The 18,194-nt window shown below is 42.1% G+C and overlaps 1 long non-coding RNA gene across 2 annotated transcripts in view; it reads right to left on the bottom strand.

The window, feature by feature from the left end:
• Nucleotides 1-9,427: 9,427 nt before the first annotated feature.
• LOC140741858 (uncharacterized) overlaps nt 9,428-18,194 on the bottom strand; it is a 36,306-nt gene continuing 27,539 nt past the window's right edge. For both annotated transcript variants that reach the window (XR_012102145.1, XR_012102147.1), the window contains exon 3: nt 9,428-13,697. This is a non-coding gene — a long non-coding RNA (uncharacterized lncRNA). The remainder of the gene's footprint in view (nt 13,698-18,194) is intronic.

Here is an 18,194-nt window from a genome sequence, read left to right on the forward strand (position 1 = left end):
TAAAGGATAAAGTGAGAAAGGCCCTGCCCCAATGAAAGCTACAATTATTACTAAGCAACGCAGTGGTTTAATTATTAGGTTTTGGGTTTTTGATCCTCCACATCAACCCGGCACGGTGGAGCGCGCACTCGGGAGCAATGTGTCACCCGAGCCAGGCGCTGAAATATACGTTCTTAAGTGTTTTATATGCATAGAAAGGTAAAATATAGACAAACATTTGACTAACTGATGCTAAATAATACTGGATGTACCTGTTCCGACTTACTTAGTAAGAGAACATCCGATTTTTTTTCGATCCTGATCCACGATAACCTACGCACATCCTCCCGTATACTTTAAATCATCTCTAGATTACTTATAATACCTAATACAATGTAAATGCTATGTAAGATAATTGTTATACTGCATTGTTTAGGGAATAATGACAAGAGAAACAGTCTGTACATGCTCGAACAACAAGTGCTGGAAGAGCACTTCCAGGTTTTCGCGATTCGTGGTTGGTTGAATTCGCGGATAAGGAGGGCCGACTGTAGTGTGTTAGCCTTTATTTGTCGAAGGACTGAGTTCAGCAGCCATGAGGTAATATTGCAGCTCTATAAAATACTGGTTAGATCATACTTGGACTACTGTGTTCAATTCTGGTGACCTCATTGTAGGAATTAGTCACTGGACTTGCCTCCTCAGTGATGATCACGTCACTAACAGCAACATGACACTGGCAACTGAGAATGTTTTCTTAGACAAGACCCCTTCTAAACCTAATGCCACTCCTCGGACCCAGAGGTGCTATCCTGAAAGAAACAGGGTGCCAGCCAAAAGACTGAATCTTTAGTATAGTGGTCAATTATGTACTGTTATTGTGAAAGCATGTTTATTTCTAATATGGTTTATGAAAGGGAAATTGAATGATTTGTACATATATGGTTTTATGTTGCATTAATCTAAAGGGGAAGGAAGTGTAATGTATGGATCAATTTCTTTTAAAGCAATGACTCCCCTTGGCACTACATATGGATTGTTCTGCATGCATGCATATTCATCTATTGTCCACGCATGCACATGTCCCTCTGACTCTCCAAGGTGAATGCACCAGTTAAAGCCAGCTCCCACGTGCTTGCCTTTATTTAATTGATATGTAGTTGTGCACAGACACAACAAAAACAGGGCTTTGCTGACGATTAGATCCTTTCAAAGGTTATATAACATAGGCATGGTGCACTAAACATAATTACTGAAGGCCGAACTCAGGTTTCTGTTTGGGTTGCCTCCAACCTGATGAAGAAACATCAATTTCTCCAACTTCTGGCAATTTCTCTCCCCTCCAGTCCTGATAAAGGGTTTCAGCCTGGAACATAAACTGTTTATTCCCTTCATAGATGCTTGTTACCTGACCTGCTGAGTTCCTACAGTATTTTGTGTATGCATTGTTCAAGATTTCCTGCATCTGCAGAATCTCTCATCTTAATTGCAAATGATCTGTCTGAGGGTGTAAGTGAAAGGAGATGGATGAGACAAAAGGAAAGAGAATCCATGCTGAAGCTGTGGGAGACACCGCACAATATTTGCTTGCATCTTAAACAAAAGAGAACGTTGCCATCCTTCCTCCAGTTGGAAGGGATGGGGCGGAGAGCAGAAAAGTAGGAGGTGGAACAGACAGTTGCGAGCTCTCCAAAAGTGATCTGACTTGTATTTCTGCACTTATTCTTGGTGTCTCCACATCTGGTCTAATCTAAGAGGTGTTCTGTAAGCATGCCATGGGATCGCGCAATGACGCATAGCTGATGTGGTAAAGATTGTGCTAGTCCTGCATTCTCAGACTTCAATGCAATTCCATCAGCCAAGTATGAAAAGGGTATGTTTGAGTGAACAGCTAGTCACTCTGTTCTCTAATGTGAGGATATCAGGGAGGGGAACTACTGAAAATCAAAAGAAACTGTCAAAGATTTCCAGGACACCCATTGAATGATCCCTGTTGTCACGTGGATGGAGCAGAATGCTTTACAAGTATTTCTGGATTAATTGAAGGCCTCTTAATTGCCATTGTGCACAGTCGGTGATGCCCTGAAGCCACGGAAAACCAGACAGAAAAGAAAACTCGAGAACCCTGGCATATTCATGAGCTAGGTTAACATCACTGTTTACTTTGGAAAATCACTCACATGCGTGAAACAATTCTGCTGCATCTCCAGAAAGCCTTAGAAGGGTACAAAGGCATTAAAACTAGTCCAAAGTGACAATTGGTCTTGTTCCAACAGGCTGCAGTGGTCTGTACCAATTCATTCAATGACCTACACCAGAGGCACTGCTGCCCTGCCACTCTGTATCTCCCTTCTCATCCTTCTTTCCCTACCTACTGCTGTATCACCTACCTTCAGATTATTGGTGGTTCTTTTCTCCTCAGTTAATGCCCAATCCAAGACCGCCAAACTGAACTGGGAGACCAAATCTGAGTGGAGAAAGTCAACAAAATTCCTGTGAAAACCCATTCACAGTTTAGTAAGAAATCAAGTGTCTAGATTGGTTGCCATGGAGACATTAAAATATGGACAAAAACATTGAACTTGAGTGAGTCAAGGGAAGTGGAAGTAGACAAAGCGAATGTCTTTGTTTTTGCCATGTGGTTGAAGGATTGGAGGCTACCATTTTGCAAAACTGCTCTGTAACCTCCATTTTGTGAACTGGTTTTGCTCAGGAATAGTTGTATTAAAGTGCTTTAAAGTAATGATAATCTGCTGAACTAGAGATGATTTCCAAATACGAAGTTACTTGTGAGCTGTTGTTCGGTAAGATAAAATATGCAGGTTTATGAATAGGGAAGACTGTGTCTGAGCTGAATAACCTGCTGATCTGCTCTGTTTCAGAACAAAGAGACATTAATTACAAGTTGTTACTTGCGAGAAAGGCAATAAAATGATCAGAGCCAATGGGAAGGTCAGACACGTAGGCCAGATAGGCCCGAGCCAATGAGATCAAAACAGCATTTGAACTGGATAAAGAAAGGGTATAAGGATGAGGGGCTTTGAACGCAAAGTAGTGAGAACTCCAGAAACTATCATAAGGAAAATCCCGTGCCAGGTGCTGGGAGAAGGAGGATCAATTGTTTGGCCAAAGGGAGATCCCCTATTTCAGTGTTAGAAATTGGAGAGAGGGCTGAGTGAGTATTAGTGCAGAGAGAACAGTAGAATTTGTGTTGTTGGCCCGGGGTCAACATAATTACATTGATATTCATGCAGAGACAATAAAGTGCAAGCTTTGATTAATTAAGAATTGTCTAACCTCGATCAGTTGATGATGGTCAACACAGAAATTTTCCCGAGATTGATTGATCCAATCAATTGGAATAGAGTACATTCCTTGTTTCTACCACCCAAATTCAGTAGGATTGTGAAACTCATTGTCTACATGTTAAGCTGATAACTTGCTGTCATATTGTTTTGACAGTCACTAACATAATTGTCAATCTGCCTCTCCTGAGGGTATGCCCACACACACCCAGGATTCAACTGTGAAGCAATATCAGTGTGTTGAAATTGTAACTTTAATTGGCTGTAACGGCACCTCTCTCTCGTAAACTCATTAAATTAAAATATCTTCCACTGTCTCCAAAAGAAACTTGTCTGGAGGATAAATATGCATGAATTTAGCTACACTGAAAATGTGAACATTTATCTAGAAGACCCAGATGTTTGGTAAATTCAATACTTTCATGTTCCATGTCATTACCTTCTGCATTGGTAGTTTTAATATACAGTGTTGCAAATTATGCAATTATGGTTTAATTAGGACACCATAATTTTTCATATTTTCTCCAAGTAGAAATATTTTATTTATTGAATTTCCTGTGTTTAAATGTCCACCTGATGATTGTTAGTCCTACATGTGCCCATAAACAATAACTTAAATATATTCACTTTTCACAGACACATTTCCAATTAACTTTCTGCAGCATCGTTAAAGAGCTAACAAAATTAACACAATCAAAAATCATTACTTCACAGAATGACAAAGCTTCCAGTAATATTCACCATCTTATTCCATCCTCTGAACATTAACCATATGTCCTGTTAATTAAGTGCTGAACCAGATGATGTCTCATTCAATACCTTACATTTCTTAATGTGACATGATTTATTACAATTATTATAGAATGGTTACTTCCACCAGTAATTGGAGCACAAATACTTACACATATTCTATCAGGTCACTGATGGCTGTTAAAATTTCCCCTGATTCTGGTACCAAGTAAGGATCCTGTATTAAGATCTTTGCTGATATCTGTTTCAGTCCGCTACAGATTTGTTTTTAAATCAACAGCCGTACTCTGGACTAATGTTAAGATGTGAATGAGTGCATTGTCACTACTCCTCAGCTGAATAGTAACTTTCTCTCTGCTGGTTCCCCTCCCCTCTGAGTTCATAATCCTTCTCCCTAAATATGCAAGAAAATGTAAACCTCTCCGAATCAGGTACCATTGGTTCTGTCATATAACCAGCTGAGATGTGTAGAGCTGAAGTGTATTGGCCTGAAACATTGACTCTTGCCTCGTTTCCATAGACACTTTGCCTAACCTGCTGAGATCCTCCAGCATTTTGTGTGTGTTACTTTAGATTTCCAGCATCTGCAGATCTTTTTGTGTTTGCGATTTGTAGAAATTCATCTCAGGATCACAAATATTTCTTGGTCAGTTGAAACTTATGTCTACAAACATACAGGCAGCATCTGTGGAGAGACATGGAAAAAGAGTCAACAATTTGGTTGACGGCCTCTCGCGAGAATGATTCCAATGGACACAGCAATTACCTTTGCAATAAAAAGGAACAATTGGAGATGTTCAAAATCTGAAATAAGAACAGAAAAGCTAGAAATGTATTACAGAAGACCTGTCAGCATCTGCAACAAGGAAAGATTGATTGAAGGGTTACTCTACAGAGCCTTGTGTTTGTAAATTGTGGAGCATTTTCTAGTTGAGTAAATCAAATGTTGAAGTTTGAAAAACAAAATCTTTCAGCATGTTAAAAAGAGAATCTATTTCTAAAGTGCTTTAAAGGCATAAGATAATGCAGGTGCTTATTGTAAAATGTACAATAAAATCTAGGAATGGACAAGATGCAACTTGGATAACAGAGCGACTACACTGTGTGGGGTCAGGTAGTGACTGGATGCAATATCCCTGCAAAAGAAAGTTAAGTGATGGGTATTCCATTTGAGTGGTGTGTATGTGAGTATCAGTTCGAGAAGTTGAGAGAAGCTATTTGCTGTCTGGTACTGAATGGAGAGAGTAACAAAGCCCTGGGACCATTATGCGGTACGCTGAATTATGGTTAATATGCTAATTAATCTGTTAAAACACTTCAAAGCCCTTTCTGTGGCTGTGTAGGTTTTCCCAAATAAAAATGACAGGCGCTTTATTTTTAAGAAAAACCATAACAACTCATTTATTGTAATCCAAAACCTGAATACAAAGCGTGGTAGAAGTACTTTACATGATTACATCATCATGTCAGACCAGTATCTTAACGTGAACCCCAACTCAATGTCAGTGGCTGTAAATTATGTATGATCCCCCAATCCAAGAGTGCTGTAGGCCATGTTGGGAGGTAGGAATAGGTGCAAAGGAATTGAATTTACTGAGGAGGGTGAAACACTGTTGAGAAGCCGACCCAGGCAGTGGTGGTGTCAGGAATAAAATCACCAGGCATCTGCAACGGCAGCTTGCAAACCAATTCAGCCACGGTAAACTACAGTTCGCTGTTCTGAGCCCCAGCAGGATGCACGGGAGACGATCATGCCAACACTCATCCGTCAGAGAAGCCCTCGGAGCAGCTGTTAAGGAACGGTGAAATTGCTCACAAAGGCCATTTGACTGCGGGTGATATGCGGTGGTGTGATGTAGCCTAACACTGAAGTTCTGGGCCATTGCAGCCCAGAGGTCTGATATGAATTGGGCACTGTGGCCAGAGAAAATTTCAGACGTGGTGCCAAACCAAGCAGCCCAGGTACTGATGGATGCCTGAGCCACATTTGTGGCCGTCATCGATGCTACAGGGATGACCTCTGGCCAACTGGTGGTACGGTCCACCATGGTAAGGAGGTGTGTGAAATTGTGGGGGGTGGGGACCCAAAAGGTTCACGTTGCCATGGTCAAACAGTCGCTCAGGGACCTTGAAAGGTACCAATGGCACCTGAACACGACGGCTAATTCTTGCCCACTGGCTCTCCACACAGGCTGCAGTCCAATCACGCAAGTCCTTTCTAAGGCCATGCTGCACAAACTTTAGTGCAACCAGTTTCTGTGAGGCCTTCTGGCCCAGTACGAAGTCAAAAACAGTCCGCCTCCAGTTTGCGGGCACTATGGGGGGAGGTTGACCAGTCGAGACATCGCACAGGAGAGAAACCCTTACTTACCTGAATTTAATGCCAGCCAACTGCAGGCCTGTGACTAATGTTCAGTAAGCCTGGATCTCTGGGTTAGTAACGGTCAGCTACCATGCCGGTACAGTCAACCCCTTTGTGTGTGGCCTCCGTGACTGGCCGTGAGAGGTAATCAGTCACAGCGTTATTTTTCCCCTTGATAAGCTGTGACTTCTGATATGTAGGGCAGGTGGTGTTGCTGCCATGCAGACCAAGAGTCTGATATTTTGGCCGTCACGTGCACGAGGTATTTGTGGTCAACGAGGGTTTGTGGACACTCCAGATGAAAACAAAAATGACAGACAGCCAGACGGAGCCCGAGAAGCTCATGGTCAAACATGCTGTACTTCCTTTCGGGGAGGGGGGGGAATGGGGTGGAGCTGTCAGCTGAAGGTAAACAGCTGCCACGTGCCTTCGACCAACCGCTCATGCACAGCACCCACGGCATAGTCCGAGGTGCCAGTAGTAATGGCGATGGATGCACTGGGGAGCAGGTCTGCCAGCAGGGTCACATTGGAAAGAGAGTGTTTGGTATCTTTAAGTGCACTATACAGGGAAAGTATAAGTCAGCAGCTCGCAGAATGAAGCAGTGATAGAAATACCTAAAAGCTCCTGTCATTTTTTAGTGGTGGGAAATCCATAATAATGGCTACTTTTGATGGGAAAGCTTTCAACCTTCTGTGGAGATGTGATGGCCAAGAAAACCAATGATCGACAGCCCAAACTGGCATTCAGCAGGGTTAATAAGCAACCTGTCTTGGCTTAAGCATTCGAAACGTGCAGAGGTGAGATACTTCTTTGGGTTTGCATGCACTGGCAACAACTGTCATCCAGGTAAATGAAAAGAAACTCTAAATCTTTTACTACCGAGTCATTGGAAAATCTGTGCTGCATTTTTCAGGCCAAATGGCACGCAGAAACTCAAAAAAGGCCAAATGGGTCATGACAGCTGTGTTCGGAATGTCCTCCGAGCTCACAGGCACTCGATGGTAGTCCCTAGTTAAATCACCTTTGGGAAAAACTAACTTTACAGATGAATATGCCAAGAAGTCTTGAATGTGTGGGACTGGGTATCACCATCGGACTTAGGGACCATATGGAGGTATGAAGCCCAGGGGCTGTTCAACCAGTGTACAATGCCAAGTCTTTCCATGTTGCCAAACTCAGCTTTCATAGTTGCCAGGTTTTCTGGGTCAATCTACGCATGTGGGCATGAACTGGTGGGTCAGTTTGGAGAATGTGGTGCTCAGCCCCATGTTTTGTGACTCTAGAGGAGAATATGGGCTCAGGGAGGTTTGGGAATTCACCCAGCAGTCGAGTAAACTCACATGTGGTGGTGCATGCGCTTGACAGATTCGTTGTGGGGGAGCAGGGTAACAACCCAAAGTCCTTGACATCCACAAGCCGGCAGTTTTTAAAGTTGACTTAACAGTCTTTGTGCACACAGGAAATCTGCACTTAACAGAGGTATAGCCACATTAGCAAAGAATGAAGTCCCATAGAAACATAGAAAACCTACAACACAATACAGGCCCTTTGGCCCACAAAACTGAACTGAACATGTCCTAACCTTAGAAATTACCTAGGGTTACCCATAGCCCTCTATTTTTCTGAGCTCCACGTACCTGTCCAGGAGTCTCTTAAAAGACCCTCCACCACCATCGCCGGCAGCCCATTCCACGCACTCATCACTCTCTGCAAAAAAACTTACTCCTGACATCTCCTCTGTACCTACTTCCAAGCACCCTTAAAACGGTGTTAGTCATTTCAGCCCTGGGAAAAAGCTTTTGACTATCCACACGATCAATGCCTCTGATTATTTTGTATACTTCTATCAGGACGCCGCTCATCCTCCGTCGCTCCAAGGAGAAAAGGCTGAGTTCACTCAACCTATTCTCATAAGGCACGCTCCCCAATCCAGGCAACATCCTTGTAAATCTCCTCTGCACCCTTTCTATGGTTTCCACATCCTTCCTGTAGTGAGGCGACCAGAACTGAGCACAGTACTCCAAGTGGGGTCTGACCAGGGTCCTATATAGCTGCAACATTACCTCTCAACTCCTAAACTCAATCCCACAATTGATGAAGACCAATATACCGTATGCCTTCTTAACCACAGAGTCAACTTGCACAGCAGCTTTGAGTGTCCTATGGACTCGGACCCCAAGATCTTCCACATTGCCAAGAGTCTTACCATTAACACAATGTGTAACATTACCCACTGAAGCGGTGCGTCACCCATCATGTCCTTTAAATCTGGATCCCGCTGCCCTTGGCGGCCTCCAGTGAGGTTTCGTCACCCTTTGCCTTTTCATCAATAGGTGATGCTGGCAGCACACTCACTTGAGCACCCATGTCACAGAGGAAGGGTCACCCTGAAAGGGGGTTGGTAACAAACACTCTGAAAGGGTGTCCGTAGATGATCCTCCAGCTGGAACCCATGGTGTTCACAGACCTCTGATGACCTGATGCTCTGGTACTGTTGAAGCTGCAAAGTGGTTGGCACTTCCTGGCATTCATACCAAAACAAGTGTGGTAAAAACACAGGCCCGGTGACGTCTGTTTCACAGATGCTGGTGTCCTTATGCTGGGGCCTTACTGACCAGACTTATTGAGGTAACGAAAAGAGGAGGCACCACTGCCGGTCTGAGTGTAGACTATCAGCCGTTTTAGTAAGCTCCCTATGGGTGCTTCATGGGTGCATTAGTGAGGGCTTTGCAGACTTGATCAGGCATTTGCTGCATGAAGAGTACTTTAAACAAGGATGGTGATTTCCTGGGAAAGAAATCGTGGTCCATTAGCTCTGAAGGCCGGGTGTCACCAAATCCGGTCAAGGAGAGCGACTGTTCGACGTGCTCAGACTCTGATCGTTCAAAAGTCTGTAAAAGGCAAGTTTTCAGTGATCAGTATTTATTGTGTTGAGGTGTGTGTTCAAGTAGACTCACCACCCTCGCGGCCATGGGATTACTGAACGACACTACCACATAGAGATATTTGGTGTTGTCAGCAGAAATTTCTCACAGAGCGAATTGGGCCTCATCTTGTACAAACCAAGCAAAGGCAATTTGCTCCCAAAACTGGCAGTTTCAATGCAACTGCATTGGCCAACACGTTCAATAACTCTGGACTCATCCTATAGCATTGGGGTCACCAATGTAGGCTTCACAAATAAAAATGGCGGAGACATTTTATGTTTAAGAAAAACCATAACAACTCATTTATTGTACTCCAAAACCTGAACACAAAGTATGGTAAAAGTACTTTAATGATTACACCATCACATCAGAACAGCCTCTTAAAGTGAACCCCAACTCATTGTTGGTGGCTGTGAATTATGTACATTTCCACCAGTTACTTTACCCTATAGTTGCCATGTATGGTTAAAGAAAACCTTAAATCTAAACTGGCAGGCTTGCTTGGTATTTTATGAAAGAACAGGTGACAGGGAAATTGTAAAGTCTTTCACAGGTCCAACCTGAGCTTCTGTTTTCAATTACATTGTGTGTATATCTAAAGCATTTTTAATCGTGTTTTAGTGAAATGTCATATAATTCTTTTAACAAATCAGATAATAATTGAGGCTTACCACATTCTTCTTATCAACATTGCAGTAAAAGACGCTTTCTAGGTAACAGGGTAATTCAGGGTAATAAATAGGAACTTGGCAAGCTTTGTTGGGTCAAATAGCCCGTTCTTGTCAAAAACTTTCTAATGAAAAGGATGGACTTGAACTTAAAAGGTTTTTAACTTGCCTCTGTGTATTTTAGCCAATAGTCAAATTTAGTTAGTCGGCTTTAAAAAAAAGTTATACCTACATGATACTTTGTACCTAAGTTGTTATATTATGTGGAGCAAAATTAAACAGTATATCTCTAGAAGGACAAAAGCACCACACTTCTAAAGATAGTCAACACTTGTCTGGGCAAACCCTTCCTTTTTACACTTATTTCACTTACTGTTCCAGTTAAAACAACAAGAATCTTTTCTACATTCAAAATGGAGGGCTGAAGGTCAAGTTGTTTGGCTTAACTTTGCAACACCCTCCCAAGCCTGAATAATGGCTTGTCAAAAGTAGTTTGCTCACCATTATTTTTGGTATCTCAACCAGTGAATTTCTTGAGTTGTTGCCTACAATCAGCTGCACCATGACAGCAGAGGTTACACATATAAATGTCCTGCAGTGAAATAGTTTACTTCATAAAATTTGCTTCATGGGGCGGCATAATAGCAGTGGTTAAATAGGCATCCATTAGTCTCGAGAGATCATAGATTTGTGCCTTGGAAAGTGTCCTGGGCAGGGTTGTATGGGAGACAGGCAGTTGCCCATGTTACAAGTCTCCCCTCTCCACACCAACAATGTTGTCCAAGGGAAGGGCATTAGGACCCATACAGCTTGGCTGCTGGTGTCGTCGCAGAGCAATGTGTGGTTAAGTGCCTTACTCAAGGACACAACACTTTGCCTTAGCTGAGGCTTGAGCTCGTGACCTTCAGATCACGAGACGAACGCCTTAACCACTTGGCCAGTACACTTGGCTTTACAGTACCTGCAACCTATGTTCGATTCCCACTGCTGTCTGTAAGGAGTTTGTACATTTTGTACAACTTTGACAATCCCAAAGAAGAATGTCCTAACCTTTAATAAACTACTTGGTTATGAAGAGAATTCTTAGCCACGTTACCCTTCTTATCCACTGAGAGGACTGTAGGCTGGAGCAGTATTGAAATGGTCACCTTGTACTGTTAAACTCCAATGCCAGCCAGTGAGGGGCGGTCCATTGTTCATCATGTCTGTCATTATATAAAACAAAAGCCTTTTGAAATGCAAGCTGAAAATACAGCAGGCCAGACGGTGCCCACTGCGAGGCAAATAGAACTAATATTTCAGGTCTAGTATCATTAATTATGCTTCTTTAATGCTGGATTTCCAACAACTGCAGTATTTTGCTTTTACTTCCTAAAAAGCTAAAAAAAACTCTGCAGAGGAATCAGAAAAATATTGTGCGGAGATTTGGGTATATTAGAACTGAATGGCCACATATACGTTGGCTGGGCAATGGAAACACAGAAGGTAAATCTCAGTGATAGTCTTTCTGTTTAATGGTGGATGTTCAAAGACCAGGTGAAGAATAAGGAACTCAGAGCGCTGAGGGGAGCAGAAAGTGGCTCTGACTGGAGATAGATATAATGCAGAGTATTAATGTGTCTGAAAGCTAAGCTGAAAGGCTTTAATTCTGTTATTGTTGTTTATTTCCATATAAATATATAAAAATACTGCTAAATATAAATGCCACCAATTAACATATGACATTGAAAGACCTGGACCCGATGGACAGGGAGAGGATGTTTTTCCAATCGAGGACCGAGGACAAAAGGGCACAGCCTCAGAATAGGACGATGCCTCTTTTGAACAGAAACGAGGAGGAATTTCTTTAGCCAGAGGGTGGGGAATCTGTCAAGTTCCTTGCCACAGGCAGCCCTGGAGGCTGATGCAGAGGTTGATAGGTTCTTGAATTTATAAGGGCATCAAATGTTACGGGGAGAAGACAGGAATTGAGAGGAAATATGAATCAGCCATAATCAGTTGTTGCAGCAGATTCAATGGGCCAAGTGGCCTAGTTCTGCTCCTACAGTATGTCTTGTGCTCTTATAATGAAACATTGAAAATATTTTTAGGATGTGCTTGATGACATATTTGGGTTTTTTGGACTGGCTCAATTCTCTGACAATTTCATAAATGCATCACTGTACCTGTTTTTCAGGAACACCTTCTCTCACCTTTCAAATAAAACAGGTGACACAACTCCTCTACATAGCTTGACCAAGCAGGAAGGCAGGAGGGCACCATGGAAGCTATTTGACGACGATCCCCAGCATCGGAGAAGGAGTCTATCCTGCCATTTTCTGGGTGCTGAAAGGTGAGATGAAAGATTTGGTGTTTTTTTTTTACAAATCATCAAGATGACTTCTTGACTGTTGAGATTTTGAAAGGGTGGCAAGAGTTTTAGGTGGGTCTCAAAGTTTGGCAGTGCCCACTGCAGTCAGAGTTGTTGATTATACTTGTGCAAAATATAAAACACACTGTATTTTTAGCCTTAGTTTGAAAATAAACATGATGCAATCTACAGATGTAAATTTTAAACTGTAATTTCCAAATAAATGTCTGAAAATAACAAACTGAAACTAACCCACAGTGGTTGTGTGCAGATTGGTTTTAAGGTCTAAAATATATAGTCTGTATAAAGTGATGTCATGGTACAAAAAAAGACTATCAATGGCATGGTGCACAAAATAGATTTTTTTCAGCTGCCAAACAAATTATCAGAATCTGGAATGTTAGGAATAGCTGGAGAAAGTATTTCTGCCTTTAGGAGACATGGTTCTGCTCTAACAATGTTGTGTCCTAAAATATAGAGATGGGGGTTTATCAAAGTTCAAAGTAAATTGTAAAATAATAAATGTGTAAAAGACATCAAACTGTGCAGATACAAAAGAGAATAAATAATAAAATATAAATAAATAAGCAATAAATATCGAGAACATGAGTTAATGAGTCCTTGAAAGTGAGCCCATAGGTTGTGGGGACAGTTCGGTGATGGGGTGAATAAAGTTATACCCACTGTTTCAAGACCTTGATGGTTGAGGGGTAATAACTGTACCTAAACCTGGACGTGAGAGTTGTGAGACTCCTGTACCTTCTTCTTGATGGCAGTAGTGAGAATGGGATTGTTCTGCAGTAGTGTGAAATCCCAATTTATTTCATCTGCGCTAAGTAGAAAGTGTAAAACAGATACAGCAAAACAGAGAGGAAATAGCCAAGTCTTTTTGGGTCCTTTAATTTTTACATTCGAGACGATGAAGTATGCTTGTTGAACCTACTTCAGAATTCCTCTTCTTGCAGAATTTTGGGGCACTATAAAAATATGGTTGTTATTTTTACACTTTTGCCTGAATTTCATAGCCAACCATGGTACAAATATGCACAAGATCAAACAATTCCTGATTGACAAAATTTTGAAACACAAAATATAAAAAGTGCTTAATTCAACATGACCAATCCATCAGGAGGAAGAAGTTTGAATGCCTGACAAGGGAGATTATAGCAACTGTTCCTGTTCCAAAGGCCATCTTTACAATGCAAGTTATGCACATATAAAAGTGGCAGGCAAAAAATCTTTAGCTGGACCATAAAACCTGACAAGGTTCATCAAACCAGGAGCGTCATGATGTTGAGGCACCTCCTTCTTCCATGTTGCTTCATTACCATTTCCTGTCACAGCCATGTGACCCTTTCAGGAGAGATAAAAGAAAAAGACCATTTATCAATAAAGAAAAATCTATTCTTTAAAATTCATCTCTAAACCCTTTGGCAATCCATCCATTTGTGATTGAGCTTACATATATTAACTGTATGTTCTCTGGAAAATCTTTCATCTTGCTGATTTGATCATGATACCAGCATGATGTTCAAATAACTAAAGCATTTGCAGAGTCATTTTTGCCAGATCATGCAGTTGATAATTGGCAGCCAAGACCACATGCTGTTATCAAAATGAATACAAATATCCAGGGAAATCTATTGATAGAATGTTGGTCCTCATTGCCACAGAGACTTAAGAACCTTACAGGCATTTTTCCTTGGAATAATCACTGATCGTTTCCATAAAAGTCATTGTGAATGTGCAAGCTGCAACTTCCCTGACAGTCTCACTCACAGAGTTATCCATTAAGATGCGGTAATGACAATCTCCAATGTATTTAACACCTTCACTGTCCGTACTTGACTTGTGCAGCTCTTCAACTATCCATCTTCCCGAAACATTTTAAAACATGGCTCGTCGAGCGGTTGATGCCTCAATATTTTCTTCTTTCAACGTTGCATGTCAATGATTTGAATAATGGAGTTGATGGCTTTGTGGCCAGGTTTGCGGTCGATAGGATTATAGGTGGAGGGGCAGGTAGTGTTGAGGAAGCAGAGAGGCTGCAAAAGGACTTAGATTAGGAGAATGGGCAAGAAAGTGGCAGGTGGAATACAGTATCGAGAAGTGTATGGTCGGGCACTTTGGCAGAAGGAACATAAACATAGGCTGTTTTCTAAACTGGTAGAAAATTCAAAAAATCCAAGGTGCAAAGGGACTTGGGAGTCCTCATGCAGGATTCTCTAAAGGTTAACTTGCAGGTTGAGTCGGTGTTGAAGAAAGCAAATGCGATGTTAGAATTCATTTTGAGAGGACTAGAATATAAGAAAAAGGATGTAATGGTAATGCTGGGAGTTTATAAGGCACTGGCAAGAGTATTGTGAGCAGTTTTGGGCCCCTTATCTGAAAAAGGATATGCTCATATTGGAGAGGGTTCAAAGGAGGTTCATGAAAATGGTTCCAAGATTAAAAGGAGTTTTTGATGGCTATGGGACTGTACTCACTGGAATTTAGATGAAGAGGGGGAATCTTATTGAAACCTATTAAATGTTGAAAGGCCTCGATAGTGGACGTGGAGACAATGTTTCCTATAGGAGGACAGTGTAGTACTACCAGGCACAAGCCCAGAATAGAGGGACATCCATTTAGAACGAAGATGAGGAGGAATTTCTTTAGTCAGAGGCTGGTGAAACCGTGGAATTCATTGCTTCATGCAGCTGTGGAGACCAGGTCACTAGGTGTACTTAAAGCAGCCATTGATAGATTTTTGGTAAGTCAGGGCATGAAAGGGTTACAGAGAGAAGGCAGGAGAATGGGGTTGAGAGGGAAAAGGATCAGCCGTGAAGAAATGGTGGAGCAGACTCAAAAGGGGCAGAATGGCCTGATCCGGCCTATGACTTATGGTTTAGATTTATTAGAAGCGGTTTATGGATGCCGTGATTCAACCAACTTTTCTATTGTTCCACTGTATTCTGTAACAATCACTTCCTTTCATTTCTCAGCTCTCAGTTTCCTTGTATCTGCCAAGTCATGCCCTAACACGTTTGAGTTTCATGGTGACACCCTAATCTCAAGTCCCCTGGGTTACTCACTCCACGTTTCCATTTCTGCTTCCCTTGCCATTTTTTTCAAGGGCCATTATTCATTGCCACATCTAAGTAACAAATTAGATTTTCCTATTGAACTTCTCACCATTGTTTCCATTTGATTCAATACCCAGCATGCCCACTGGGAGCTATTTTCACTAAAGTCCTTTCGTCCTTAGAAACATAGAAAACCTACAGCATAGTACAGGCCCTTCGGCCCACAAAGTTGTGCCGAATATGTCCCTACCTTAGAAATTACTAGGCTTACCATAGCCCTCTATTTTTCTAAGCTCTATGCACCTATCCAAATGTCTCATTAAAAAAATCCTATCGTATCCGTCTCCACCACCGTTGCCAGCAGGCCATTCCATGCACTCACCACTCTCTGAGTAAAAACTTACCCGTGACATCTCCTCTGTACCTACTCCCCAGCACCTTAAACCAGGGTCCTCATGTGGCAACCATTTCAGCCCTGGGAAAAAGCCTCTGACTATCCACACGATCAATGCCTCTCATCATCCTATACACCTCTCTCAGGTCACCTCTCATCCTCTGTAGCTCCAAGGAGAAAAGGCCAAGTTCACTTAACCTATTCTCATAAGGCATGCTCCCCAATCCGGGCAACATCCTTGTAAATCTCCTCTGCACCCTTTCTATGGCTTCCACATCCTTCCTGCAGTGAGGTGACCAGAACAGAGCACAGTACTCCAAGTGGGGTCTGATCAGGGTCCTATATAGTTGTAACATTACCTCTCAGCTCTTGAACTCAATCATCACGATTGATGAAGGCCAATACACCATATGCCTTCTTAACCACAGAGTCAACCTGCACAGCTGCTTTCAGCATCCTATGGACTCGGACCCCAAGATCCCTCTGATCCTCCACACTACCAAGAGTCTTACCATTAATACTATATTCTGTCATCATATTTGACCTACCAAATTGAACCACTTCACACTTATCTGGGTTGAACTCCATCTGTCACTTCTCAGCCCAGTTTTGCATCCTATCAATGTCCCGTTATAACGTCTGACAGCCCTCCACACTTTCCACAACACCTCCAACCTTTGTGTCACCAGCAAACTTACTAACCCATCCCTCCACTTCCTTATCCAGGTCATTTATACAAATCACAAAGAGTAAGGGTCCCAGAACAGATCCCTGAGGCACACCACTGGTCACCAACCTCCATGCAGAATATGACCTGTCTACAATCACTCTTTGCCTTCTGTGGACAAGCCAGTTCTGGATCCACAAAGCAATGTTCCCCTGGATCCCATGCCTCCTTATTTTCTCAATAAGCCTTGCATGGGGTACTTTATCAAATGCCTTGCTGAAATCCATATACACTACATCTACTGCTCTTCCTTCATCAATGTGTTTAGTCACATCCTTAAAACATTCAATCAGGCTCGTAAGGCAGGACCTGCCTTTGACAAAGCCATGCTGACTATTCCTAATCATATTATACCTCTCCAAATGTTCATAAATCCTGCCTCTCAGGATCTTCTCCATCAATTACCAACCACTGAGGTAAGACTCACTGGTCTATAGTTTCCTGGTCTAACTCAACTCCCTTTCTTGGATAAGGGAATAACATCCACAACCCTCCAATCCTCTGGAACCTCTCCTGTCCCCATTGATGATGCAAAGATCATTGCCAGAGGCTCAGCAATCTCCTCACTCACCTCCCACAGTAGCCAGGGGTACATCCCGTCTGGTCCCGGCGACTTATCCAACTTGATGCTTTCCAAAAGCTCCAGCACATTCACTTTCTTAATATCTACATTTCAAGCTTTTCAGTCTGCTGCAAGTCATCACTATAACCACTAAGATCCTTTTCCATAGTGAATACTGAAGTATTTATTATGTACCTCTGCTATTACCTATGGTTCCATACACACTTTTCCACTGTCACACTTGATAGATCCTATTCCTTCACATCTTATCCTCTTGCTCTTCGCATATTTGTAGAATGCCTTGGGGGTTTTCCTTAATCCTGCCCGCCAAGGCCTTCTCATGGCCCCTTCTGGCTTTCCTAATTTCCTTCTTAAACTCCTTCCTGTTAGCTGTATAATCTCCTAGATCTCTAACATTACCTAGCTCTCTGAAACTTCTGTAAGCTTTTCTTTACTTCTCAACTAGATTTATTACAGCCTTTGTACACCACGGTACCTGTACCCTACCATAACTTCCCTGTCTCATTGGAACATACCAATGGGGAACTCCACACAACTATCCCCTGAACATTTGCCTCATTTCTTCTGTTCTTTTCCCTGAGAACATCTGTTTCCTATTTCAGCTTCCAATTTCCTGCCTGATAGGCCTCATAATTGTCCTTCTTAACCCTTTTGTTCAAAATCTTTATTCACTCAAAAACAAGCTGATCTCAACCCATAACCTATTTGTAGATAAATGCACTACCTACCATGATGGAAACCTGTTCCATACAACTTCTTTTTCTGTTGCTAAAACTACCGCACCCAGCTCTTTTATACACTGTCTGCTTTTCTCAAATTAAGATGGTGGCGGTGTGACCCTTTCCAAAGAGTTACAGCATGAGGGAATAAAGGCAAAAAGATAGCTGCCATATCAAGAGGCACTATCAGGATATGAGGGCAAAGATCAGACACATGAAGTCTTGTTAAACATCATTGTAAGGGCCTTGAAAACAGTTTGCTCTGAATTTCTCCCCTTCTACCTTTGTTTTGTTTAACACATGATATTTGCACAAAGATAAATTCCTGAAGATAAGGTACAAGGACATGCTTAAAGCCTCCT

This window comes from Hemitrygon akajei, chromosome 2 (assembly GCF_048418815.1).
Source record: "Hemitrygon akajei chromosome 2, sHemAka1.3, whole genome shotgun sequence".
Taxonomy (NCBI): Eukaryota; Metazoa; Chordata; class Chondrichthyes; order Myliobatiformes; family Dasyatidae; genus Hemitrygon; species Hemitrygon akajei.